This window comes from Sus scrofa, chromosome 11, assembly GCF_054392235.1.
Source record: "Sus scrofa isolate SSC_HxYL_T2T_F1_AM1 chromosome 11, Sscrofa_HxYL_maternal_Yorkshire_Landrace_v2.0, whole genome shotgun sequence".
Classification (NCBI taxonomy): Eukaryota; Metazoa; Chordata; class Mammalia; order Artiodactyla; family Suidae; genus Sus; species Sus scrofa.
The window spans coordinates 71,089,766-71,095,804 of NC_139393.1; the positions used below are offsets into that span (position 1 = coordinate 71,089,766).

The window sequence follows — 6,039 nt, forward strand, 5'->3', positions numbered from 1 at the left end:
CAAGGACTGAACCCATGCCACAGCAACAACCCAAGCCCCTGCAGGGACAATGCCGGATCCTTAACCCACTGCACCACAAGAGAAGTTCAGCATGTAGTATTTTTTAATTAAGGTATGTAAATTAATTTTTTTAGACATAATGCTATTGCACACTAAGCAGACTACAGAATAGTGTAAACATAACCTTTATATACACACCTTTATGTGCTTGCTTTATTGCTATATTTGCTTTATTTCAGTGGTCTGGAACCAACCCCCCAATATCTCCAAGCTATGCTTGTACTGAAACAATCAATAAACGGGTTGCTACTCTTGATACAAGGCTTAATTCCTCTGCAAGTGGTGTTTTTTTCCCTCCTCTGTCCCTCACGTATGTTTTAAAAACAGCCGTGTTCATGAGTACATTTACCATACAAATATCACATTCCCTTGATTTTAAAAATCTAGCATCAGGAAATAGGAAGGGGCATTCAAGGAGCTGTCACTTCCAGTATAACTGTGAGAGTTAACTTGGAAAATGGGCCCTCGTGGTTCTCCTGGTAAAACACTGCTGACTCAGAAGCTGGTCTAACCATCAAGCACCAAGTCCTTAGACCAGCACCAAGCTGGTCTAACCATCAAGCACCAAGCACCAAGAAGCTGGTCTAACCATCAAGCACCAACTCAGCAGAGGGAACCCATCAGAGCTCCCAAGAACGGGGAACCAGCAGCAACTTGCTGAATGCCCATTTGTACAGAGTAGCTCTTCCCTGAGAACACACACAGAAAATAAATGACAAACTAGTTCATCATTAGTCTAGAGGAGGGCGCTCTCTCGACCTTTTCCAAGGAGGTAGGGAGATCCATGGGGGAAAAATAGTATTTTAAAGCTGTGGGTATAAATTATAGGCATGCTCAAAACCGGATGGAAAGGATAGGGAGGAGAAAAGACATAGGGGTTCCGTGTTGTTTATTCATTCATCTGTTCAGTAAGTGTTTATTGAGCACCTACTAGCTCTATGTACTGACCAAGCTTTGGGAATACACACCCTTCCTTCCTGAACGGAGCTTACATTGCATTCATTAAAATCAGTGCCTCCCACTGGTTTCGTCTCTCAGATTAATGAAACTGAAGAAATTCCCAGTGGAGTTTTACCCGTTGATTCATTCGAATTCCATTCCCAAAGGCTGTCCAGACTTTCAGATAGAGAGAGGAAAATGTACATTTCAAGCCCCTATACCCTGGCTGGGGGTATCGGAAGCATGAGCTTATTTAATCTATAAATGACATCTCAAGACCTACTATCAGCTTTTCACAGGTGAGGAAACTGAGGCTCAGAAATGTTGAAGCTCTTACTCAAGCCGTACAGCGGTTTAGTGGCAGGAATATATTTTGCATCTAAATCAATCCTCCCAAAGTCTCTCTTCCTCTATCATGAGAATCCATGAAGTTGTGTGGAGGTACCTTATGAACTGCAAGCTGTTATATAAATGTAAGTAAGGACCCTCTGTTAGCCATTAACTTAGAGTTTGTGTGTAAATATCAATTCTTCTGATGAAGAAGCAAAAGATGGGACTATCATTCCATTATCGTTAGTGAAATGATTCCTAAGCATTTCCCACTCATGTGATTTTTTTTCACTTGAATTTTCAATATAGAAATGGATCAAAAATAGGCGTTAGGGGGTGTAGCTCAGTGGTAGAGCGCGTGCTTAGCATGCACGAGGCCCTGGGTTCAATCCCCAGCACCTCCAGTTATCAATGGAGTTCCCGTCGTGGCGCAGTGGTTAACGAATCCGACTAGGAACCATGAGGTTGCGGGTTCGGTCCCTGCCCTTGCTCAGTGGGTTAACGATCCGGCGTTGCCGTGAGCTGTGGTGTAGGTCGCAGACGCGGCTCGGATCCCGCGTTGCTGTGGCTCTGGCGTAGGCCGGTGGCTACAGCTCCGATTCAACCCCTAGCCTGGGAACCTCCATATGCCGAGGGAGCGGCCCAAGAAATAGCAACAACAGCAACAACAACAACAACAACAGACAAAAAGACAAAAGACAAAAAAAAAAAATAAATAAAATAAATAATGTATTTTTCTATCCATAGATAGCTATCACAGCGTGGTTCCCGTCCCAAAATGGCTTGTTCCAAAGAATTTGTGTTCTCAAGCTACTCCCGACGTAGGTTCTGTGCATGTTATCCTACTATGTTAAAAAGACTGAGTTTCTTCTAATTACGGCACTCCTCCAAAAAGAACTCAAATAGAAGGAAAACATCAGAATCATTTCCAGCTACTTACCAACTGCACTTTTTACATAACCCCACAGCTACCAAGTAAATTTTCTTTATAATCATCTCCTGTAATTCTAAGGATAGTTAAGCGTTTTCTGAATGTCAAAGAGCATCCTTGGGACAGAAGTGATCTTTGCAATTTAATTACTACACTCTAGAAAAATACAAATGAATCTTTGGAACCTGGGCAAATGCTACTCATGCAGGAAGTTTCTGGGCGCAGTGACTGGCAGAGCTGGCAGTGAGGTCACAGCCTCAACCGAATAAATATTGAAGTCTATAAAACTTATTCCATTGTTTCCTTTCCCTGAGGAGGTTGGAAATATTGAATTGGCCAAACAGAAAGAATCAACTGCAGAGATGTTCAGTTATGTGGGAGGAACAGTTTGTTAAGGAGAATCCAAAATCTCATAGGTAATTTGAAAGAAAGGCAAATGAAATATTGAATGATTCTTATAAGCTCATAAGGCACTAAAGACATAAAAATAATGTAAAAATGTTTATTTTCTTCTCTAAAGTTTTCTTGCCAGTTTCTTGCCAATTTCATTTCCTATCTTCCTACAGCAAGAGTTGTATCCACAGTGAAGGTTACTTTGTAGGTTGGTTCTTCATCACTGTTACTGTGCTTTGCTCTGTGTGTGCTTTCAAAACCACTGTATTCCTTTTTCTTTTGCTTTTTTTTTTTTTTTTCCTATTTTGAGCCGCACCCACAGCGTATGGAATTTCCAAGGCTAGGGGTCTAGTCGGAGCTGTAGCTGCCGGCCATAGCCACAGCCACAGCCACGTCAGATACAAGCCGCATCTTTGACCTACACCACAGCTCATGGCAACACCAGCTCCTTAACCCACAGAGCGAGGCCAGGGATCGAACCTGCAACCTCATGGTTCCTAGTCGGATTCACTTCCGCTGTGTCACGAAGGGAACTCCCTGTATTCCTTTTTCAACATCCATCTGAGGCTGAGTTTTCTGTTAACCTAATAGCATCTTTTCATGGAAGCCCTCCTTTGTACTGTGTTTTGCAGTTTACAAAGGACTCCCACAAATGTTCTCTCGTTTTGGTGTTTGTAACACGGTTAGCAGGAAGGAGAGACAGCTGATGTTTTCTTCGATTTGCAAGTGGAGACAGGAGGCACCAGTTCAGGTTCCCCACTGAGCTGTCAGATTTCCCATTCAAAAGTTCCAAGATCTACATGGACATAAAAATGATGGCCTTACCAAGTTTTCCTAACAGAAAGAGAGTTCAACTCTCCATTGCCCATGGGACCTTTTAAAGCGACCTTTAATTCTTCAACTCATTTTTTATTTCTGGCCAGATAGCACAATAGACAATCTGGGCTGGATGGAACCTGCTTATTTTCAGTCCGCTTAAACTCCTGCTCCTACTCAGTAGGATATTTCAGGCTCATGTTCAAAAGCTGCTTAGCTATCCAGCTGTTGGTCTCTTGGTCAGTGGGGGTGAAGGAATTACGCTAAAATAGTGCCAACTTAGCTGAATTTTAAGGAGTTATTTGCAGGAACAAAATGTTTGGAGTTTGCCTTCCGCTGGGCATGTGGATCTGATGATAGGTGATGACTTTTTTTTTTTTTAGTTAAGGAGATTCTCCTCTTTTTTTCTGCATCTTTAGCTGGTCTGTCTCCATGAATTTAACACTTTTGAAAGATATGCCATAAGACGATGGCCACTGGTGATCCTGTATCCAGCACATCTGTGGCATCTCGGCCCCTACCTGGGGTGTTAACCAGATTATTTTTCTATCGCACTCGCTCACGCTGGATATGCTGAACTCTGTTTCTCTAAACTGGCCAGGCCCCTCTCACAGCCTGAGTCTCTATTATCGGCAGCCACAGCATGCATATTTTTATTTAGTTTCCAGTCCTTAGGGAATCCCTTCTCTGCCCCTTCCCTGAGCAACAAATCTTTGGCTTTTCCCTTTTCTGTTACCTCTCCGGAAACACTCATCTTTGGATGTGTGTTCGGAATAGTTACAGAAAGCTTTCCCACAAGAGTAACGTGCCCCTGCTTGCTTTGAATTCTGGCACAGGATGACAATGTGATTATTTTATGCATGCCTGCCTTGTGTCTTCTGGCTGGTTGTAGTCCCACTGGAAGAGATGCTGCACTTTCCGTAAGCACAGAAGATGGCAAGCTGTTTGCAAACATGTATCCTTTGTTCCACATGTATCCTTCGTTATTGGTGCTTTGGATGTGCATTTCTGCACCAATCACAAGTTAACTGGTACTAAACTGCTAATATCAGGACAGTTCTGTAAAGCATCCCACACGAAGTAGCAGACTTGTATGTGCACCCTGAGTGCTGTAGTACAGACAATACCAGAGGTGCTGAAATGCCATTGAGAAGGATGGCTTGGGTGTTGCAGGTGTGCAGTAGAGAGGCCAGCTGCCCTAGAAACAGCACACTTCATTTCAGAGGCAAAATCAGGATCTGGAAAAAGGGCAACTGTTGGGGTAGGGGGAGGAGAGCCCTGCTCTTAGCCCCAAATGCCCCTAGAATGGCACATTTTTTCTTTCCAGTTGAATTTGTAAGATGATACCTTTATTCCAATGTTGTTCAAAAGAACTAGTCTTTATTCCCATTTATGTTTTTCGCGCTGCTGTAAACTCCCTAAAGGCATATGTGTAATCTACTCTGTTTATCCTGATGCTGTCGATCCTTGGAAAGAGAGCGGTTGATGAGGCAGGGATCTGAGATTTTATTTACTTTCCAGATAAAGTTTTTTAGGAATGAGCCTTTTGCCAGCTCTGATTTACCCGGGAGAAAGCATGGCTACAGACCTGGGAAGCACAGAAGCTTTCTCTGACCACACAGTGGAAGCAGGCTCTCCTCTCCCAGGGAAAAGACTCACCCAAGCGGCTCTGCTTATCATCACTCTTAATTAGGGAGAATGTGCGCTTAGACGAGAAGAAGGATGGCGAAGCCTGTGACAAATCCTTATCAGGATTTCCACTTTAGAGGCAGAGCAAAGGAGGCTCAAGGAGATCGGGCGATTTGTCCAAGGTCGTAGAGGAAGCATATCTTTTTCTCAGCGTGTTTCCACGGTGCCTGGCGTTGTAGTGACAAGGATGTGTTCCCACCGAGCAGAAGAGGCAGAAAGAAGCGGCATGACTTACGATACAGAGAAACAGCCAGGGCAGCTTGGGACCCAAAGAAAGAGGGCCAGGTCAAGGCTGCTTTAAGTGGACAATGGAATTGACTGGTAACCAACGAGGCGTGTTTATGTGCAGAAAGGAAATAACAAAAATATGGTTGCCATGGTGAAGGGGAGTGGAATGGGCTGGGAGTTTGGGGTTAGTAGGTACAAACTATTACATTTAGAATGGAGAAGCAATGTGGTCCTGTGGTATAACACAGGGAACTATATTCCATCACTTGTGATAGGATGTGATAGAAGATAATATGAGAAAAAGATTGTGTGTGTGTGTGTGTGTGTGTGTGTGTGTATACACAGCAGAAATTGACAGAACACTGTAAATTGACTATAATAAAAATTTTTAAATATTCATCCAATTATTGAATATATTTTTACCAAGAAACTGATGTAGAAATGGCATTGTCCTACAAAAAATATTAAAATGGTCTTAAAAGCTTTTCATATAAGCATGTGGCTTGTATGAATGGATAGAAGTGTGACATGCACAGCCCCCACCATGAAGTGCTAGTACCTAATGTAATTACTGTGCCATAGTAGGTGCTCAATAAAAGTTTGTTCAAATAATACCTATTCACTCACTTCTAAGCCTGAACTTACACGCTGCT

General features: G+C 43.0%; 1 non-coding gene across 1 annotated transcript; it reads left to right on the forward strand.

Moving 5' to 3' along the window:
• Positions 1–1,661: 1,661 nt before the first annotated feature.
• On the forward strand, positions 1,662–1,733 carry TRNAA-AGC (transfer RNA alanine (anticodon AGC)). The gene has a single exon. It is a non-coding gene; the product is annotated as a tRNA-Ala (tRNA).
• The last annotated feature ends 4,306 nt before the right edge of the window (positions 1,734–6,039 follow it).